Raw genomic sequence first — 23,472 nt, forward strand, 5'->3', positions numbered from 1 at the left:
CAAAAAAAAAAATAGAAAAAAAAAACAAAATAATATATATCTCTACACATCGTATCTGCCAGAAGTCATCAAAGTTCTTTCTACGTCACATCGTGACTGACATCTATGGCGAAACCATCAATCAACCTCCCAAACCGAACCGAACTCAACTGAACGAAACTGAAATAATAATTTTCATGTACATATCTCAGCAGGCAAAATGTAGGTACCCCCAACATGCGACATACGACCGACCGATGAGAGTATCTCAAGCAATATCTTTTGCTTTTAAATTAGAATTAGTTTTCTTAATTTTTTTTTTTTTTTTTGCTTTCGTTACTGAGGAACGAAAAAATGTGTCTCCAAGTGAGTCGAAGAAAATTTGCAACATACAACGTATAGGAGAGTGTTTGGGTTGAATCTTGGTCGACCATGCCAATCGAAAGCTGCTTATTTATAGCGCGTGTCTTGAATTCTTGCATCCCGATCCCATTCCGATGTTATTATGCGGGTTTTCTGTGTTTTTTTTTGTTTTTTGAAGGAAGGGAATTTTTATTTATTTATTTTTTGTTTGTTTCAATTGAAATTCCATACAAAGAAATGCCTGGATTTGTTTCATTGAATTTTCAATGAAAATGCTTGTTTCTACGCAATTTTATAAATTTGTAGGTATTTGTTTTATAAAATTAAATAAACAAAAAAATTTTAACTTTGCATCGAACTAGATTTAAATGCATCTAAATATACACAGCCAGAGCAAAAGCGTCGGAATTGATGTATTTGCTTGTTTGTTTGTTGTATCTGCAATTTCTATTTATTGCTTATACCTCGACAACACACCTCTCTACTAACTGTACGCATTTTCTTGGCAAAGGAATTTCTTGTTTTTTTTTTTTTTTTCTTTGAATTCGTCCTTCTCTTCTTCATATTGACGACGCAATGCGCCGCCAATGTCTTATTTCGTTTTGTGCGCCATTGTTTGTATGTAGTTGTGCCTTTGTATGTAACCAAACTATTTGTACTTTTATTTGTTTTTTTTTTTTTTAGCGAGCTTCAATCGAAAAGTTTTTTTTTATACATTTTTTTAGAATTTTTGTGAGGTAACATTTTGGTATATTGAAGCAATTAACAATTTTGTTTTTTTTTGGTTTGAAAATATTTTAGTAAACACATCGAACTCTTTTAATGTGTTTTTATTTAGGCATACTATGAGGTTGATCAATGAAAACAAAAAAACATAATATCTACAAACAATTCATGAAAATTTGCTTTCAAGTGTCGTTAAACGATTAATTAAAAATGTTTGTTGTTATGTATATTTGGTTTGTGGGTAAATTTTGTGGTCGTTTGGATTGAAGATAGTATAATTTCATTTAAATATAAACATAACATTTGGATACGTGCAGATTAGGCTGATTTTTTGTGACCGAACTGCTGGAATATTGCTTTTTATGTAAAATTAAATATCCTCTTCGCGATAAACTGAAATATTTGAATTATAAAACTAAACTCTACATGAAAACTTATTATTAACCCTCTGTAGGCACACCTCTTTTTTGCGAATTTGGTTTATACTTTTTCATGTCGCTAGAACTTTTTTCCGTCTCACTATTTTTTAGAGAATCACATAAGAAATTGATGTAGAATTTTCCGGGGAATTCGAATGCTGTTTGTGTCCTGCCAAATTCGCACCCGTGTGCCGACAGAGGGTTAATATTCAATCTGGAGGTTCCATACATTTTTCAAAATGATACATTGCTTTCAAAATGAAAAAAAAAAAATCTTAATAAGCTATGATTTTTTTACAACAAAAAAAGTTCCACATACGCCACAGTGACCGTTTAAGTTCAAACTTTAAAGATGTATACGTAAACCAGTTAGGCTTTGTTCAGTGTTATCAAATAAATATTTAATTTTGATAAACGTGACATATTAAGAAATTGCTTAAACATTAAAAGTGTGTATTTTTGAAATTTTTCAAATTCGATTTTTAACCGACTTCCAAAAAGGAGGAGTGATTAATTCAGCTGTATTTTTTTTTTTATGTTTGTACTGGGTCAACCAATTTTGATAATACTTTTTGTATTCGAAAGCTGGTGCAGTGTGGTCCCATTTCAATTTCGTCTATTTCTGAGTACCTATAGGATTCATGACGAAACCATAAAATAATGAATATTGCGAAAGTCTAATGAATTAAATACTAACACGAAAAATTTAATTAATATACGATTACCTATCCAAAACGAGACATATTAAAACAAACATTTAAGAAGTTCGATTTATAACTTCATATTTTTTTTTTTTTTCTGTTCAAGGGAAAAGTTATCGATTTTATTTACAGGCAACATTTTTCAAACGAAAATGGGCACAAAAATTTGCTTCGAAGTTAAGTAGGTAGATAAAGAAAAATTGTCGATTAAATGAAGTTCTTGTGCACTGCCTCAATGCTTTGCTTTTCTCTCCAAACTTGAATTAACATCTCAAAGTTTGCTGTCCAATTCTTTATACATGGTGATTCAGAAGTAATGTGCCAAAAAGCTGGATCGTGTAGGTTTAGTCGAGACAAGCTAAAAATCGTATGGGAGGGGAGGTCTATTCACCCCCGTTTAGCCAGGAGGGGCAATTTTCTAAAAAAATTACTTAATTTGGAAAAAAAAGTCAACGATTCTACATTGACGTGCTTTAACTTTATGTAAAGCCAAAAAAAATCGTTTTTTATCTTGTTTTTGAATAAAGCTAATTTATGATACAGTTTTTCAAAAACTAATTTTTTAAACAAAAAATTGAAAAAAACTAACTATGTAATTTTTTTCAAAAATGTTATGTAATTAAGTACCTACTTTTTTAGTTTTCAAAATACAATGCTCTTATTTGTTAACAGAAAACCGTATCCGAAAATGTCTTGTCGTTTTCGAGAAATTAATAAAAAAAAAAAACAAAACTACTTTTTTTCTAAGAAACCGCAATTATTTTTTGTTTTTACCTGGCTGGACTTGTTGGTAAGTTAATAATATGAAACATTAACCTTTTGTCTATTATTTTTTTAACATTAAAACTTCAATAAGGACGCAATTAAGTGATACAGTATTCAGGGGCGTGCACACCATTGGGGCAAGTGGGGCGGTGCCCCGGGGCCCCCAACACGCCAGGGCCCCGTAAGGAGACAATGTAGAGAAGGCAACTGGTTATAAAAGTATCGAAGCAAAAAGATAAGATACTTGACATGAATCACTTCGGACACAAGAGAGTAACATTATATTTTTCAGTGAATTGGTAGCCAGTCACATAATATTTCATATTTCAGGGGTCCCAAAAAAAAATTGCTTTTTTGAAAGAAAAATTACATATTATCTTGGGGCCCCAAAAAATATTACTAACATAATTTTAGCGCCCAACAAATGATAGGTACATCAGGGGCCCCAAAAAAAAAATAAGTGGGCGTATACGTCCTTTTTTATTTGTTCTTATTTTCTATATCAAAGGGGCCCCAAAAATGTAGTCTTGCCCCGGGGCCCCGAGAACTCAACGTACGCCCCTGACAGTATTGAATTTACCCAGAATTAATAAGTTTTTTCATTGATATATTGTTCTTATTGTTTCTGAGGCGCCATCCGTCCAGGGTTGCTAGCTGTTAGGGCCTTAAGGCAATAAAATCGCTTTTTTTTTAATTTTGGAAATAAAGTCTACAAAGTGATATTTCAAAACCTGTGATATATGAAATTTTTTAAATATTGATTTTTTACTATATATTTGTTATAAACAATTATTTATTTTCAACAAAATAAATGTATTAAAATATAATTTTTTTTTATTGTATAATTTACTAAAAGTTGTCGAACGAAAATATAATCTACTGTTGCTAGACGACTGGAAAAGCTTATGACAAATTAATATTTTTGTTATTTTTATCTCGAGTTAAATTTTTTTACGAATTCTAAACTTGTCATATTCATTTCAAGTAAAAACACCACAGTATAGTTTTTTTAATTCGCTTGTAAACTTGTTTCAAATATGCAGTTGACGTATTTCTTTCGAATAACTAAAAACTACTCAAGTATTTAATTTGAGAATTTTAAAAATTCCATGTTTGTTCACATTTTTTGTAATTATTAAGAAATATCTTTAAATATTCTATAACTTACAACAAACGAGGACAAGAACAACCCAGTCGTGCGTTTTATTTCAACTTGTCAACTTTACTGTATCACATAGTTTTTCTGTTCATGTTGTTTTTTTTTTTTTTAATATTTTTTTTCTCATTAAAATTTACTTTTAAATGCCTGGCTGCACTTGAAATTGGAATCAATTGAGAAGCTTGAACTCAAAGCGCCCATAACAAAATACTCGTTTCGCATTACTTGAAACCATTTGTGGAAATTCAATATAACATGGTGTCGGCATATTTTTCATTTTTTATTTTTGTTTTGTTGTTTTTTTTTTTTTTTTTCTGTTGCATATTTGAAATCAATCTATTTTTCTAAATTTAACATAAATAACAAACCAAAGTAAGGTACATAAAAGGATACTTTTTTGTTGAATTTTCCAGTTAATTAAATTATATTATTATTATTTTTTTCAATTGAAATTCATTGCGAAAAAAATTAAAATAATAATTGTGCTTGTTCTGCAAATATGGGTGAATTGTTTAATAAAATAATTTGAAAAGCAACAAAAAAAAAAATAATAATAAAGAAGATAATAAATTCAACTGCAATTGGCAATTGGCATTAAATTAATCTCTATTTGTTGTTATTTTTATTTTTTTTTTTTGCGTTTCTGCAACTGAAAGGCATCAATGCTTTTGTGCATGTTGGCAAATATGTATCTTTATTATACAGAAAACGAGATACAAATATTTGTATCTATGATTGATTTATTTATTTATTTTTTTTTTTTTTTTTTTTTAATTCAGTGGGTAAATGTGTCAATCTGTCGGTGCACAAGTATTCATGTTATTTTTCATTTTCATTCGAGCAAAAGGTAATACGAGATGAAAAAAAAGAAAAATTATAATTAATAGTCAGTGATGGGATGGGAAAGAAGGAGAATAGATGAAGAAGAAGAAGCAAGAAGCATACACCAAACCAGCGAGGTCTAAAACACAGATGTTGTTCATCAAGACAGACTCATTTGTTAGCATTAGATACGAAATGTAAAAATAAATAGATAGATAGACCAAGGAGAGAATATATAGGGAATTCGTTTTCATTTTCTTTTTCGGTTTATTTATTTTTTTTTTTTTAGTTTCTCGCATTAATATAATGCTTTTTGCTTTGACACGCTGTTTGACATTAGTCAGGGTTGTGCTATTAATGTTAATGATTGTGGCTTTGTCTATATCCAGTGATGGCTTGTCAGAAATGGAATTGACATACGTGTTCAGAAAGTGCGGCAGTCAAAAAAAAAAAATTAATACGCACTGACATCAGACATCAACTATGCGTTGGCTTAGCTGATAGATTTCCTTAGAATTTGTTTGTCTTTATTTTTTAACTTCATAGACAAATCACTTAAGTTGTTTTTCCCACACACGCATGTGACTTATTAATTTAGGATGTGTACCTACTCAAATTTGCTTTTTGAAATTTTGAACAAGAAAATGTTTTATTTTCCGTTTGTTTGTAAGTTCCAATTTTTGCGATGAAAGACATGCCACTACAAAGGAGTGTGAACACTATTATTTTAGTTTTGTTCGTTAATTTTTTTTAAATATGAAAAATATAGCTCATCATTTAAAAAAAATGCGAATAAGTGAAGATTTTAAATTTAGACAAATACATATAATGTATGAACCTAAAAATAGTAACTTATTTAAAAATATTTAGTAAATTATGTACATATGGGATCCATCTAAAGAGTGTTTTGTATAGCGTAAAGGGTAGACTCTGACTAAATACAAGTTCTGACCGCTCCAATGTTAAGTTAGGCAAGCACTGAGGAGGATATAGGTACAATTATGCAATAAGAATGAGCATAACGTCGATTTTCTGTATTAAAACTAAGAATTTAATAAAGCTCTTAAGATTGCAGTCTGTAGGTAAGACCCCCAATACCTATCTATAAATTAATGATGATTAAATATGATCACTTATGAGGCCTATAAATTTGTCTGTCCTTTTATCACAAATTAAACTGTGCTTTGAAATGGTTTTACTAACACAAAGCACTACTTCAAAATTTAAACTTGTATGAAAATTCATTGAAAATTAATTGTGTTTTGCATGAAAAAAAAAATAATTTTATGGTAAATATAATTTTAAATTCTTTTTATTTTCCCTTTTTCAAAAAATAAACATCCTATGCCCTTAAATTTTGTGATGGTCATATTTAATAATAATTATTTCCTGTGGTATTTATACGTTCGTACTAAATTCTATCAATCTTCTTCTAATTTACAAAGACAAAAGCCAATAACATTTAATAAATAAAATGCACGACTGGGTCGCACGAACTTGCTCTTAGAGTTCAAGTTGCTTAAGTTTTTAAGACTTTTTATATAGAAACTTAGGAAATGTAGGTATATAAAAAAAAAAAAAAAAAAAAAAAAAAAACAAATAAAAAAAAAATAAAATTCATTTTTCCAAAAAATAAAACAATATCTGAAATCAAATCGCCCCTCAAAACAAGTACGCAATTTTATTTCATATATTATGGTGCATTTTTAGAAAAAAAATTTTCAAAATCGTTAGAGAAGTTTTTTAAAAAACTAATTTTTTATAAATAATTTTTTGAAAAAAAGTTTTAAAATAAAATTGGTATGCCATTTTGCAGAAATCACTAATCAACAACTAAGAACAAAATTTCAAAAAAATTCAATGTCCCGTTTTCGAAAATTTGATTTTTCAAAAAAAAATTTTCAAATTTTTTTTTAAAATCCAAAACTTATTTTTTTCAAAATTTTATTTTTGGCTTATATTTAAAGTATATAAATTCTTGTGTATAAAAAAATTCGTTGAAATACAATAAGCAGTTTTTGAAAAAAGCGGTCCTACACCGGTACCGTTAATATTGATTTTCAAAGAAAATGGTGCAGTGGATGTAGTACTTGACTGCTAACCTGAAGGTTGTGGGTTCGAGCCCTACCTCAGGCAGCATTCTTTTCTTAATCCCCCAGCTTGGAAGCCACCCGTGGGACTATATGAGATAATAATCATCTTATTCTCAATTCACTGTACCAACAAAAATTCTTTCCTATCTTTCTATTCCTTCTAACTAGTGCCGTGCAGTTGCATTTAAAAGACCTTAGGTCTTACAGGCATATAGTTAAATTATAAAAAAAAAAAAAAAAAAAAAAATTTTTCTTCAAAAGATTGACCTCGTTTAAAAACTAACATTTGAATTTTTTTTAACAAAATCGTTGGAGCCGTTTTCGTGAAATTAAACTTTTCTTAAATTTTTGTATGACAGGTACCGTTATTTTTGGACCAAAAAAATTTAATTCCAAAAACCCCTCTGGAGAGCCTCCAAAAAATGCTACATACCAAGTTTGAAGTCAATCGGTCCATCCGTTCAGGCTGTAGCTCCTTATACAGACAGACAGACAGACTGACAGACTGACTGACAGACAGACGGACTTCCGGGACCCACTTTTTTTGCATTCTCTACCATCGTAATGTCATGGAAAAATGTTATCTCAACTTTTTTTTTTTACGAATGCATAACTTGATATAAAGTACCTATCTATATCGCAAGTAAAAATGTTCAGATAATTTTGGTTGTTAAATATATTAAAAAATGCATTAAAATGTGTTAACAAATATGCATAAAATTATTTAATTACTTGTTATTTGCAATGCAATAAAACATGTGCATTGTGCAATTCAGAAAAAACTCTTATTTCCAGCTAAAAACAAAATTAAATACCTATTCTCAAAACCAAAACACAATTGAGTTATTAATTTCAAAAGCATGCAATATTTTTATTTTTTTGTATTATTGAGGTGAGCAGTTAGTCTCAACTTTTGTGCATATCCCATATGGTCTAGTGGCTAGGATATCTGGCTTTCACCCAGAAGGCCCGGGTTCGATTCCCGGTATGGGAAATATTTTTTTTTTTCTTTTTTTGTATTTAGAAGTTTAACTTACTCTTAATTTGATCAATTTTAATCAATAGCAGATATATTTCTATAAAAAATTAATAGAAATTTACGTCAAATAAATACAACAACAAAAAATAACATCAATGAGTATGACGAACATGCCTTAGTCAGAGATGGGAAAATAAAAGTTACCTTTTATTTTCACTCATTTTTTATTTCAAAAAAAAAAAAAAATTATTTGTTAAGTTTAAGGTTTAATTTATTGAGAATTTTAATATAACTCTTATCGGTTGACTTTTTTTTTAATTAATAAATAAGATAAAAGTGAACGAAGAAAGTTTTCATGAAAAATAAACCAAAGTGGATAGCTCATAAATATTCTCATTTTTTAGTTTTTAACTTGCGAGGTAGGTACTATAGGAAAGTTTGGGATTCGGAAAAAAAAATCGAACACGATGATAAAGAATGCAAAAAAAAAAATTGGCCCCGTAATTCTGTCTGCACACTTTATCTATCATGTCATGAACTTCAGGCTAAACTACTGAAGAACATCAAACTTGGTAGTCATGAGTTTTGTGAGATTCAACAGAGGGAAAAGAAAATTTGATTTTAAGACCAAAATCAACGGTACCTGTTCTTTTAAAATAAAAAAAATATTTTTTGAAATTTTTTTTAAATGATTCAACTGATTTGAACGAAATTTTGTATACAAAAGCGTTTTAGTAACTTTAAAGATAAAAATAAATACCTACAATTTTCGAATAAAATATTTTTGGACTTTGTGAAAAACATTCAATTGTTTTAGTTGAAGATCTTTTTTTTTTTTTGAAAACATGTCGCTGACTTTTTGAAATTTTTGTTTTATATATGCATCGATTTATTTTACTTGAATGAATAAAACTTATTTTTTTTATGAAAAAGAGAACAAAAATCATAAAAACCGTGGTAACTCGAAAACGGGACGAAAACGAGAAAATCATCTCTTAAGTTTTTCGACTTAAAATGACCTCAGGAATCCATGGTTTTCGTTTGGGGCGGTGACTGTGGGACACCCTGTATATTTAACTTTTGATAATTTTTGTTAATAATATTAATAATTTTATAGGTATTATAAAAACAATTTTTTTGTAAATTTATTTTATATTAGATTATCTAAATTAAAAATAATCTTTTGTAATTTAAAAAAAACAAAAAAACTTTACCATATTAAACACTTTTACCATACCAGCAATTACTTGCGACCAAGTCGTATACATATTTCATTCAAATGAAGCAACTTGAATGCCTATTTTGCAATAATAACACTGGTCAACAAAATTTGACTTTTTTTTTGCCACAAGAACCAAAATATACTTTTCTAGTATTTTTCGGGGTGCTGAATCCGAATCTGAAGTCAGAAATATTTGATTGGCCTCCGTTCTTGAAATATTACCGTTATAAAATGCTAAAAAACGTCATTTTGGCTGTTTTCGAGGTTCTGTTTTTATGTGGGGTAATTCATTAGAAACAAATTTGTAACGGTTATTATCAGAACTGATATTCTACTTTCAAAAACTGTTTAAATTTTCCCGATATTTCTCTTATTGCTCGAGATATCTTAAGTTGCAGTTAATAAGCCAAAGAGAAACTAAACTTAATTTAAAGATTAAGTCTCTGATCACAGAATTTTTGCCACAAGAACCAAAATATACTTTTCTGAAGGTTTTTGGGTTGCTGAGCACGAATCCGCAATCAGAAAAATTCTATTAGCCACCGTTCTTGAAATATAACCGTTATAAAAAAAACCTTTTTTTTGCACTTTATAACGGTAATATTTCAAGAACTAAGGCTAATAAAATTTTTCTGATTGCGGATTCGAGCTCAGCAACCCAAAAACCTTCAGAAAAGTATATTTTGGTTCTTGTGGCAAAAAAAGTTTAATTTGGTTGGCCAGTGTTGTTTCTGATTCAAAGACCGCTGCTTAAATTTTAAATATCTCGGGCAGTAAAACAGATATCGGAAAGATTTAAACATTTTTTGAAAGAATAAAATCAGTTCTTATAGCCACCGTTACAAATTTATTCACAATGTATTACCCTTACATAAAAACATAACCTCGAAAGCAGCCAAAAAAACGGAGGCCAATAACAATTTTCTGACTTCAAATTCGTGTTCACCACATCAAAAACTACTAGAAAAGTATATTTTGGTTGTTGTGGCAAAAACCTTGTTGGCCAGTGTAATTATAAAGGATATGGCATATTGTATGGATGTAGCATTTTATGCACCAAAGATAAAACTGCTACTTGATTTGATTGAAATGCATTGCAAAATTAAAATTCTCCTAGAGACTTTTTTCTCAGTGATAACTGTTCAGTGCAATCCAAAATTTAAAAAATAATAAATTTTAAAAAAATATGTAAATACAAATTTCAAGACATCAATGAGATAAGGACAAAAGGGTCCCGTTTCAAAGCCAAAACTAGACATGAACCATCGACTGAAACAGTTTTTCGAAAAATATTTTGGTAGCTTGGGAAATTGCCAGCAAGTTAAATTTTCTTTCCCACGACACCGAACTTGATTTTTCAATTATTTTTTGAGGAATAATATTTTACTTTTCTATTATAAGAAAACATTTGAACTTGTTACTCTTCTGATACCACATCACTATTTCTGGCATTAATCAATGTTTCGAAAGTTGTTGCACCTACATAAACGCAAAACCATATAAACCTGAGAAAATCAGGTGTAACACTGACACCGACATTTTCTAGTCAATATAGAACCAGAGATAGATAGATACTTTTTGCAGTTTGTATATACATAGATACGAGATACTAGTTGCCATGGAAGCAGAACAGTAAAGCGTATAGTAGATAGAGGTGCTATGGAGGCAGTCAAACAGATACCAGAATCAGACAATCACACAGACATCAGGCATCAGGCGCATATAGAAAGAAAATTTATATCTAGATCATTTGTTGCGTGCACTCGTGCAGCAGGTTGATTGATGATAGATGGAGATGGAGAAGAGAGAATAATATTCGAATGTGTGTTTTCTGTATAGGCTAGGTTGATATATAGTTTCTATAACTGTGTGTTAACCGCAAAACTCTGATCGAATTTAGGTCTTCGATTCTTTCCAAATACAAACACATTATAATCCCAATAGGCAGCAACTATAACAGCTTAGTTCAGTTATATCAACTATAGGTACATGTATCTTTATATGGTCGAACAATATTTCAACAATAATAAATAAATTCTGAACATATATAACAAATTATAGTAGGTATGAAATAGCCTCAAATGTGCATTTACTTGGAACACTCTCATGCAACATGCAATCACCATCATCATGGCTCTTCTATGGATTGTTGCTTAATGCTTAAGCGATTATGAAATTGGATTGCAAATTGTTTTCAAAATGCATATAAAAAAAAAGGTATAAGGCAGATTATATATACGAAATGACTATCTATTCTCGTGCATCCATATCGTAACTTATTGTTGAGGTGTTTTTGTTTTTTTTTTTTTTTTTTGTAAGGACTGCCTACTGGTAGGTCTACACAACTCTAATCCATGTTATATTTGGTGAAAGGTCGGTCAGAAAGACCAACAACAAAACAAAACAAAATGAAAAAAAAAAACAACAAACATAATTTATAAAGACTCCAAAACCAGTAAAATGTGTAAAAACAGCAGCATAACGAAATTGGCATACTACGGAAAACAAAGATAAACACCTAAAGAAGGTAAGTGTTATGGCGCAATCGTCATACATCGAGAAAGGATAAAAAATTACATGGAACATTGTAATTTATTGGAATGGATAATATGATACCCTATTATAGATTATATTATGAAACAATTTAATTTAATGGAAAGAAGGTTTAGCTACGCTTCATAATCAAAAGTTGGTATTGTTCAAATTTTTTAACATATATTTGATAAATGTTTGGTATATTAACGAAGCCATCGATAAATCAATAAGTATCAATGAATATCCTAATTAGAATACAAATTCAAAAAATGTCCGCGAAGGAAATTTGAATTTAAAATATTAGTCATAGGTAAGTCATAAGCTATCTTTAATCCTAGAATGCGTTCTCCAATTTCATATAATAACTACATAATTGTTTTGAATGATCATCCTGAAGGATTTCACAAAATATACATTAGGCTCGCATGAAAAGCCATGTGGTTTATTGAGGTAACAATGAGAGGAAGCTTGGTGGTAAGTTTTATTAGGTCAATTTTGTATTCTTTATTTTTTCATCACCAAACAAGGCTCAACAACTTTCCTTTTTCAGAGGAAACGACATATCAATACTTTGAAGAACAAAAGAGGGCCGAGATGACTGCCCTGGGGAACTTCTAACAATTATAAATAACTTGAGACATAGATAAAACAATCTTCCCATACTGTTTATGGTTTATTAAATAACTACAAAATCGTCGAATGGAAAACGAACTATTCAAGCTTGTTCACTAAAACTGAATGTTCAACACGATCAAAAGCTTTTTCAAAGTCATTAAATATTGTGTCAACTTGGTGCCTCCTTCCAATATTGTTATTGAATTATTTTTTGAAAATAGCCAAATTGGTAGCAGTGGATCTCACATTCATAACAGAAATATGACTTTTTATAATTTCAAACAGTTTGGTTTTTACATTTTAGGTAAAAGTTGAATCTTAGCAATAGATCGGTAGTTTTCTACCTGAGTTTTACAACCGGCTTTATATATGGGAGTTACTAATGAAGTTTTCCAGTAATCCAAAAAAACCCACCGCTAGCTTAAAATTTGTCAAAAATTATGCATAAGGATTTGACTAAACTTACTTAACATGACTTGAAATGAATTGATGCCAAATTATCAGAAGAGATTTTCGGACTAGATTTAAATGAAGCTAAAAAAAAGCATGTCACAAGTTTGGGAGTGGGCAGACCATTAGGTATCAGCTCGATTCTTCTTCACGGAGAAAAGTGGTCGGTTAAAAACAACGTAAAATTCGTGTAAAATTAACAGAGAAGATTGTTTAATATAGCACCTGCAAACTAACCCCGGTTTAAATTACACGAGCCGACTCGGTTATTAAAAATATTTTAATCTTACCCACTTTCTCGGTTGAATTTTAATAAAATCTCAAATTTTAACCGAGTTTCTTTATCAATATAAACAAGTTTATCGGTTAAAATAACCTTCTAAAATGGTAATTTTAAACAATTTAACTTAACCGAGGCGACTACGTTGATTTTAGCAACGACAACTACGTAGTTTTTAACCAAGACTACGTTACTTTTAACACATTTTATTTAACCCACTTCTCGGTAGGTCCATTATTTTTCTGAGTGTTTATTTATTTAAAGTAACTGAGACTTTCATGAAGCATCTAATTTTGATTGAAGGCTTGCATTTCCCAAGGTTAAAGGATTCAGTAGAGAAGATTTTTTTCCTCCCAATTCAAAGAAAAGTTGAATGAATGACACACAATCATTAACGGAATAAATGTAAGTTCTTGCTTATTATCTTTGCTTTGATTCCTTAATTCAAGAAAAACGATGAAAATATGCAATCATGGATCTTTTTATGGAAGAACTTTTTAAACTAATTACTCAATACTAATTTCTCAAAAATTTAATTTTAAATTAATTAAATTTTTCGATTCAGAAAAAAAGCTCAAAGCTTAAATAATTCGGAAAATATTGAATGGTAAAAAAATTGATTGATGTTTAAAATGCACATCAGAATCTCTTAATTTAACATCGTGCCTAGAATTTTTAATAGTGTAGGTACAAGAGCCTTTCCTTAAATATTTCTATCTTCCTTGTTATAATTTAATATGTCCTCCTGAGACCAGGTACATGTCAAATTCCAACAAAACGAAAATCCTAAAGAATCCTGACACTCAAAAATAAGCAAAAGAAAACTCAATATAAATTTAAAAAAATTGTCCACATGCAAAAACCCACGGGACATCCGGACGATGGACATGGTAAAATGTCAAATCTTCAATTCCCTATGCAACGAAAAAAAGTTAAAACAAATTGCTCAATACCCTATAGAATTAAGGATTTGGATATTCGGATTTCGTATATAGAAGAGCCAAAAACAAACCTTAAAGACTTCTCTTCTTTTTTTTTGTTCTTTTTCGATTCAAAAAAATAAAAAACAAAAAAAAAACAAAAAAAAAGGAGAAGGAAAAAAAAAAACGTACACCGCGCCTGATAGTTTGTTAGTAGGTCAGTGAAATTCACTGCCAATGTTTCATGTTCCAATGCAATCAGAGAAGAGTTTCATGATGATGGTTGTTTGTTTGCTGGGCTTATACATTACATACCGTTATTTTTGTTTTTTTTTTTATATTTTTCTTTTTATTTTCGTTTGTCTTCTTTATATGGACGAACAGGATTTCGTTTCTTTACTGTTATCTCTATCGGTATGTTTTTTTTTTTTGGTTGTTCTTCCTTTTTATTCAGAGTGGATTGGAAGGTTTTTTTTTCTGTCAGTGATGACGAAGATGAAGAAAAAAAAACCTACACTGAATTTGGAATGGAGAAGTAATAATTTGGACATCGATTTGCAAAAAAAAAAAATACTGAAGAGAGTAGAAAAAAAAAACTTTAAGGAGCCAACAAAGAGAAAAATCAAGAAAAAGAAGAAGAAAAAAATAAAAAGTTAGAAAGGTTGAATGGAAGGTGAAATATTTATAAAACGAATGGAATCCTCATTATAGGGTATATAGTATGGGATGTGCAATTAGTGATAATTAGTGTTGAAGGTTGTTGAATGAAAAATAATAAGAGGAGGAAAAAACTAAAAAAAAAAACTTACAAAAGTATTCTTCTTCGATGGCAATTTGTGTTCTTTTTATCATTACGTAACTTAATATGGTGATGGAAAACAGGAGAGAAAAATTGAGAAAAAAAAATGTGTTCATTATCTATTAACTTTTAGAGAATTGAAAGTGTTTGTTTGTTTTTTTTTTTTCTTCTAATGTAATTTAAGAAAAAAAATAAAGACAGAAATTTCATGTGAACAAAAAAGTTCAAAAGCACATTAAAAAGTCATCATTTCTTTTATTTTTGTTTCCTGTGTTCTTTTTGGTTTAAGGAATTTTTACAGGTCGCTATGAGTCAGGATGTACCTAGTAAAGCTTACAAGTATTATCACTTAAAATTGACTCAAGAAAAATAATTATAAGATTATTCTTTTGAGTAACAGCTTGTGTATTGTATTTCAAATGTTTAAGGAATATAAAATAAAATATTAACATTTACTTGTTGTGATGTATCATCTGTTTGGGGGATAACATGTTTTTGATTCTTACCTGAAAATAGAAAGAAACAAATTATTAATAAACATTTCAAAGAATATTTAATGTGTGATAATGGTGTAAGAATAATAAATTGAAGCGTTAAGAAGACAAAGGTTTCATGGGATAGGTGATTTAAAGAATTTAAGTAGTTGGCGTTTAAGGATTTTTTTTTTTAATTTACATACAAAGAAACAAGTTTAGCCCCAGAATTATCTCTATTAGACCGAGAGCCCAGAGCAGATTTTGGGAGTTTTTGGATAACCGAAAATGGGTTATATGTATGTGTAGGTAATAGCGTCCTGATGAAGAATTCGAAAGTCTGGCAGGTTTATTTCACGGCATTCTATGGTTTATGGGGAGTTGAAAAATGCATTTTTTTCCGATTTTTGTGTCGAGTATATAACCACTTTAATTCATATAGAGCCGATAGAGGGCGATACCTTGATTGCAAAAAGTTCGGTCCCAGACGTTTTATTCGCGGCATTACCCTTGCCAGACGTCCTTGAAGATTCGCGAAATAGCGATTTTCATACAAAAGTCAGAAAATTATTTTTTGCAAGATATATAACCGTCTGGTGGTACCTATTAAAAAATCACCACTTACCCCTGATAGAAAATAAATTAGTGCCAGACGTTTTAACCACGGCATTACCCCCGCCAGACGTCTTTGAAGAGTCGCGAAATGGCGATTTTCATACAAAAGTCAGAATATTATTTTTTGCAAGATGTATAACCGTCTGGTGGTACCTCTTAAGAAATTACCACTACCCATTGATAAAAAAAAAAATTAGTGCCAGACGTTTAAATCACGGCATTACCCCCGCCAGACGTCCTTGAAGAGTCGCGAAATGGCGATTTTCATACAAAAGTCAGAATATTATTTTTTGCAAGATATATAACCGTCTGGTGGTACCTCTTAAGAAATTACCACTACCCATTGATAAAAAAATAAAATGCACGACTGGGTCGCACGAACTTGCTCTTAGAGTTCAAGTTGATTAAATTTTTAAGACTTTTTATATAGAAACTTGGGAAATGTTGGTAGGTACATAGGTATATAAAAAACAAAAAAAAATAAAATTAATTTTTCAAAAAAATAAAACAATATCTGAAATCAAATCGCCCCACAAAACAAGTATGCAGTTTTATTTGATAGGTATATAAAGGTGCATTTTTAGAAAAAAAATTTTCAAAATCGTTAGAGCCGTTTTTTAAAAAACTAATTTTTTATAAATAATTTTTTGAAAAAAAAGTTTAAAAATAAAATTGGTATGCCATTTTGTAGAAATCACTAATCAACATCTGAAAACAAAATTTCAAAAAAATTCAATGTCCCGTTTTCAAAAAATTGATTTTTCAAAAAAAAAATTTCAAATTTTTTTTAAAAATCCAAAAATTATTTTTTTCAAAATTTTATTTTTGGCTTATGTTTAAATTATATAAATGCTTTTGTATAAAAAATTTCGTTGAAATACAATAAGTAGTTTTGCAGAAAATTCGATTTGAAAAAAGCGGTCCTATGGCAGGTACCGTTAATAATGATTTTCAAAAAAAAATTTTTTCTTCGAAAGATAGACCTTGTTAAAAAACTAACACTTGAATTTTTTTAACAAAATCGTTGGAGTCGTTTTTGTGAAATTAAACTTTTCCGAAATTTTTGTATGACTGGTACCGTTATTTTTGGTCCAAAAAAATTAATTCCAAAAACCCCTCTGGAGAGCCTCCAAAAACTGCTACATAGCAAGTTTGGAGTCAATCGGTCCATCCGTTTAGGCTCTAGTTCCTTATACAGACAGACTGACAGACTGACAGACTGACAGACTGACAGACTGACAGACTGACAGACTGACAGACTGACAGACTGACAGACTGACAGACTGACAGACTGACAGACTGACAGACTGACAGACTGACAGACTAACAGACAGACGGACAGACGGACTTCCGGCACCCACTTTTTTGGCATTGTCTATCATCGTAATGTCATGGAAAAATGTTATCTCAACTTTTTTTTTTGTACGAATGCATAACTTGATATATAGTACCTATATCGCAAGTAAAAATTAGTGCCAGACGTTTGAATCACGGCATTACCCCCGCCAGACGTCCTTGAAGAGTCGCGAAATGGCGATTTTCATACAAAAGTCAAAATATTATTTTTTGCAAGATATATAACGCTCTTACAACAATAATTAAAAAAATCTAATAAGTTGACTTAAACGATGCACACTTTTTAATAATATCTATATTGAAATATTATATGAGGATGATTCCCTGAGCTACTGATTAATATATAAACTGAGTGGAATTAGTACAGTAGATTTATAATAAAGCATTTCGCGACTCTTCAAAGACGTCTGGCGGGGGTAATGCCGTGGTTAAAACGTCTGGCACTAATTTATTTTCTATCAGGGGTAAGTGGTGATTTTTTAATAGGTACCACCAGACGGTTATATATCTTGCAAAAAATAATTTTCTGACTTTTGTATGAAAATCGCTATTTCGCGAATCTTCAAGGACGTCTGGCAAGGGTAATGCCGCGAATAAAACGTCTGGGACCGAACTTTTTGCAATCAAGGTATCGCCCTCTATCGGCTCTATATGAATTAAAGTGGTTATATACTCGACACAAAAATCGGAAAAAATGCATTTTTCAACTCCCCATAAACCATAGAATGCCGTGAAATAAACCTGCCAGACTTTCGAATTCTTCATCAGGACGCTATTACCTACACATACATATGACCCATTTTCGGTTATCCAAAAACTCCCAAAATCTGCTCTGGGCTCTTAGACTATATAAATTCTATAGTATTTTAAAAAAAATTATCAATTTAGATCGTATTTGAATATTATAAAAATTTATAAATGTAGGTCCCTAATGTCATTGGGAGAGCAGATTGTATCCAATATTAACCCTCTGTATGCACACCTTTTTTTGTGACATGATAGGCTCACGGGTGCGAATTTGGTTTTTAGTATTCAATCCGCTATAACTTTTTTCGGTCTCAATATTTTATGCAGAATACGTGGGTATTTGAAATCGATGCGAACCCTCTTTTGAAAAATCGTTTTTTATTTGTGCGACGTAACCGATTTTAGTGGAAGCTGTACAGAAACGTTTAAGAAGCTTTAAAATTAAAAATAAAAGAGATAAATTAAAAATTTTTGATTTAATTATTCTTGGATTAAAAAAATCTATTTTTATCGATTTTTTTAAAGACCTATGAAACATATGAAACACATTTGACAGTTTTAAACAAAAGAATGGTACTTAAGATCGACTTGAAATAGATAACGGTTATTTAACCGTAATTTTTTTAAAAGTTCATAAATTCCCTTTTTTGTACTCTTTTTTTTCAAATTCATGCAAAAGACTCGAACAAAATATGTTAACATGATAGTTTTAAATAGGAATTTGTTTTATTTTTCAAAACTGCTTCTAAAATTAATGTAAGTATTAAAGTTAGAAGAGAGAAGTGTCATTTTCTTTTCTAATTTCGATAAATGGGTAAAAAAAATATTACCCATTTAAAGTTTATTAATAAGAAATTAGAGCGGAACGTAAAGACTTTTGAATGTACATAACGATAAACAAAACGGTGGATTTCGAAATTGTTTTAATAAAATATCTGAGAACAAGAATATTGGAGCTTTAAAATTCTTTTTTTTTTTTTTTTGAATTTCCAATAACGAGCAATTTTTAATTCAATTAATTCAAAATATCAGCAAATGCTAAAGGATCGATTCCTATCGGTGCCAACTTTTTTTTTTTTTTAATAAAAAAGTTGGTATCCCATATTGTAGTTAGCATAGTTCAACACTTAAATTGCAAAAAATAAATGCGATGACCAGTTTTCGAAATTTCACAGTTACACTGAACTAAATCCTTACGTAAATACAACGAAAAAATGCGTTGAGCCAACGAAAATTTAATTAATTTTCAGCCGATGAAAAATTTAATTGGCTCAACGAAATGGCTTTCATACGTTAATGAAGAACTTCATTAACTAACGAAAACTGTCGTATTTTAATGAAATTTTTCATAAAAATTTTTGATCGAGAATTGATTAATTTTTACATCACTTTACGAAATTTTTTCATCGATTAACGTAAAATTTAATTAACCACGGTGATATTTTTCGTTTGTCAATGTATTTTTTGATTAATTTATGAAAGGAACTTTCGTTAGCTAACGAATTTTTTCGTAAATTTTATGAATATTTTAATTAAATTACGAAAAAATATTCGTTAGCTAACGAAACTTTTCGTTGTATGAATTTTTTTTGTAGTATATTATTTTATTCCTACATTTTTCTCGTAGAATTACGAATTTTTTGGTAAAGCTACGAATTTTTCATTCATTTAATTGGACTTGTTAAATTATTGATTTAATTTAGTCCAAACAAAAAATTGGCGTTGTCTTATCGTGTCGTGAGACACCTTGTCAATACGCAAATATTGTTTATATTCAGCTCAACTTACATAGATTTTTAAACAAAAACCTAATGTGAACTATATCCAGCAAAGTTAAGTTTTTCATCATTAAAACAGAAATACACCGAAGTCTACGTTTTTTTTTTTTTTTTTTTTGTAAGGTAACGATTTTTTTTCGTTAACTGATGTATTTTTTCATAAGCCGATGTAATATTTCATTAGTGTATGAAGAATTTTCATAAGCTTATGAAGATTTTCGTTAGTTAATGTTGAATTTCATCAGTCAATGAATTTTTTCGTTACTTAATTAAAACTTTGATAAAGTAAGGAAAAAATTCTCATTTTTATTCTTTAAAATGAGTATGAAATTTTTCGTTAAGTGATGAATCTTTTCATTAAGTTGGATTTTTTGGCACTAGGTAAGGAGAAAAAGTGTATGAAACGTTTTCATTAATTGATGAAGGTTTTCATATTACGAAAAATTACATATTTTCGTTGAGCCAACGAAAGTTTCGTTGGGCCAACGAAAATGTAGTGTATGAAAGGATTTTCGTAATTTTACGAAATTTATTATTTTCAGTGTAAAGTTAAATTTTATCAACAGAATGCTGCAAGGAAAATCTGATTTTAATCTGATCAATTTGTATAGAGATGTTACATAGTTTCAAGTTGTTCTTAAAAATTTAACCCAAATCATATTAACTGGAACAAAAAAGGAAGTAATTCCCAGTTAATCCCTGTTTCTTCTATACATTTATATAAAAGGTAGAATACCGATTTTACTGAAGCAAAAAAAAAAATTGAAAAAAAGTTTTTACTTTCGTACAAAATGTATAAAAAAAATCTACCTTCATAATGAATATAAATTTATTAAATATTGGCTGAAACTGATTTCTGACTATGCAAAGGTTTCTTTTCCTGCATTTGAACATTTAAAAAAGGCTTCGCTATCTTATAAGCAAATCCAATACTCTTTATCTTAAATGACTCATGTAAAAAATGTGAACCCAAAAAATGGCGCAGTGTTTCCTTTATACATACATACATATATACTGGTATATATACTGGTCGTGCGGTAATAATGCAACTTTGGGGTGGTGTTCTGACTACATACATTTACGAAGATTTTTGAGATGTTAAAATTAGTTTAGTGTTAAAAAATCTGAATAATAAGAAGTGTGTTATTTCTGACCAACTTGACCGAAATCGATCAGTGTCAGTGACTAGAATAGCTTCAAACCCCTGATATCTTTTAAAAATCAATTAAAGAATATGATCCCACTGTGGGTTTCATTGCTATGGTTTTTCCAAAAGTCATTAAGTTGTCCTTTCTTATTTTTGGAAAAAAAAAATATTTTAAAAACCAATTGATATTAGGGCAAGTATTTGATGTGTGAAAAAGGCCGTTCCCATAAACAAAAAAAAAACTATCAAGAGATTATTTCTTAAGCCGGAAAAGAGCCAAAAAGGTTATCGTGTTCGCCTCTAAAATAACTTTATTTCTTACTTTTCGGTTAAAAAATTAGAACCATTAAAATAAAAATACCAAAACGTTTTATAAATCTATGCCATTGGCACACGATCTTAAAGTCGAATATCTTTTAAGTTTGTTCATTTGCTGAAGAAAACAACTATAGAAAAAAATAGCCTAATTGGAACACAAAACTGAAGAAATAACAAGCCAAGGCATATATATAACTATCTAAGAAATTGAACAATTTGATTGCTTTCATTTAACAAGCAATAGCAGCAAGCTGAAAGAAAGAAGTTAAGACAAAAATAATAATAATCAAAAGAAAAAAAAAAAAGAAAGAAAACTAATGAACAAGACCGTTATAATTAAAGCACCAGTAAACATAACAAATATATAAAACTAACGTTCTTTACCGCATATTCAATTCACTTTGCTGCCGCTCGGTGTGGTGGTACAATATGCCACAACATATTGTACAGCAACACTTAGATTTTTTTCTTTTTATTTAAAATTATTTCATGTTTAAGAAAAAAAAAAAAAATATAGAAAGAAAGATACTTTTAATGCTCTCTCAACCTGTTTCCATGCTAAAAGTATCTAAAAGCAACGTCAGCCAAGCAGCAAACAAAACCAACAAAACAACACGCGGTTACCACAACAACAACAACAATAAATAAAAAATGCTTCGCGGTTAATTTCACATTCAATGAATTTTCAGCATAAGAAGGTTGGTGGAGGTTGGAGAGGTCTTGAAGTCTGTTCGGGGAGTTAATCTCCCCTTACCCTAATAATATCTACATTTGTATGCGGTAAATACCTCTCCTTGGCGCGAGAGTTACAATAACAAAATAAAAATTACAACTCACCCAACAGGTTACCAACGACGACGACAAGACCAACCGACGACGTCGGTCGGTTTTACTTTCCATTCGACACTCAAATACAAGTCACGGACGCGTACCAAGATGCAAAATGTGCATTGTATCTAATGGATACAATATTTTCCCAAACAATTTGGTAAGTTGTTTTGTTGTTAATTGAATTTTATCTTTTCGTTTTTTTTTTTTTTCTGGTCAGTTTGTATCTTTTTTTGTGCTCTGCCCGAATTGAGTTAATCATATTCCTGATGAACAACATCATGCAGCTTTGAGCTCAATGCCTTTTTAAGGCAAAACACTTGCATAGTCTTATGGCAGACAAGATAATAAAAACGATAAGCCATAAAAGGATGGATGCATTTTTATTTGGTTCGGTTGCTTAATACGATCATTTAACCCTGAACTAATAATGATAATAATTGTTGCTAAATTAAACAGATGTTGTTGCAGTTGAAATTGTTTTTTGTTGTGATTGCTAGTTGCTACTGAACAGAACTCATTTCTGATTATGGAGTTGCTACGTTTTGATTTGAAATGAAAAGTAAGTTTTGCAACCAAATTTGGAAGAAAAAATTGATATATAAATTACGGAAAGATGACCACGATCAGTGATCAATAACAATTTTTGAAATTAATTCAGGCAGTTTTACCTACTTGTATGTAATTCATAATAACGAGATTCTTAAAATGGAGCAAATGTCTTGTTTGCACTCGACTATAATTTATAATAAGAAAATGGCAATAAATAACAAATTAACTGAACTGGAATAAATAAATATTCGAGTTTATTTTTAGGAGTGCAAGTAAATAGTCTTACGTCAAATAAAATTTGTATACATTTTGTGTATTTTTTCATACAATTTTAATTATTAAAATACTTTTTATTGACAGAAAAAAAAATAATAACAGGAAAATAAGAAAATCTACTTTTAAAGCAAACAATGTTAATTGAAAAGTTTTCTTTGTTTTTTTTTTTTTTTTTTTTTTTATGGAAAAAAAAAACGAACGTTTAAGGTCCGAACTCGAATCCGAAGTCAGAAACAACTAATCAGCTCCTGTTTTTGAGATATTACCGTTAGAAAATGCAAAAAAATGTTTTTTTGAGTTCTTCGGACCTTATTCTTTTGTATAAAGAAAATCGTTTGAGCATATTTAGTAACGGTTTCTATAAGAACTGTTTTCCATCTTTCGATACCTATTTACATCTTTTCAATATCTTTTGTATTGCCCGAGATATCTTTAAATGAAATAAGTGGGTTTGGCTTCATACATCATAAAGGAGATAATGCCGTTATAAAATTTATAAAAATACCAAACAAATGAGGATATCTCGGGCAGTAAAAAAGATATCGGAAAGATTTA

General features: G+C 29.7%; 1 protein-coding gene and 1 non-coding gene across 8 annotated transcripts in view; one reads left to right on the forward strand and one right to left on the reverse strand.

The window, feature by feature from the left end:
• LOC129918124 (heterogeneous nuclear ribonucleoprotein L) overlaps positions 1-23,472 on the reverse strand; it is a 369,767-nt gene that overhangs the window by 316,574 nt on the left and 29,721 nt on the right. The window lies entirely within an intron of this gene.
• Positions 7,950-8,021, forward strand: Trnae-uuc (transfer RNA glutamic acid (anticodon UUC)). Its single transcript has one exon. It is a non-coding gene; the product is annotated as a tRNA-Glu (tRNA).

The sequence above is a fragment of the Episyrphus balteatus genome, chromosome 4 (genome assembly GCF_945859705.1).
Source record: "Episyrphus balteatus chromosome 4, idEpiBalt1.1, whole genome shotgun sequence".
NCBI lineage: Eukaryota > Metazoa > Arthropoda > Insecta > Diptera > Syrphidae > Episyrphus > Episyrphus balteatus.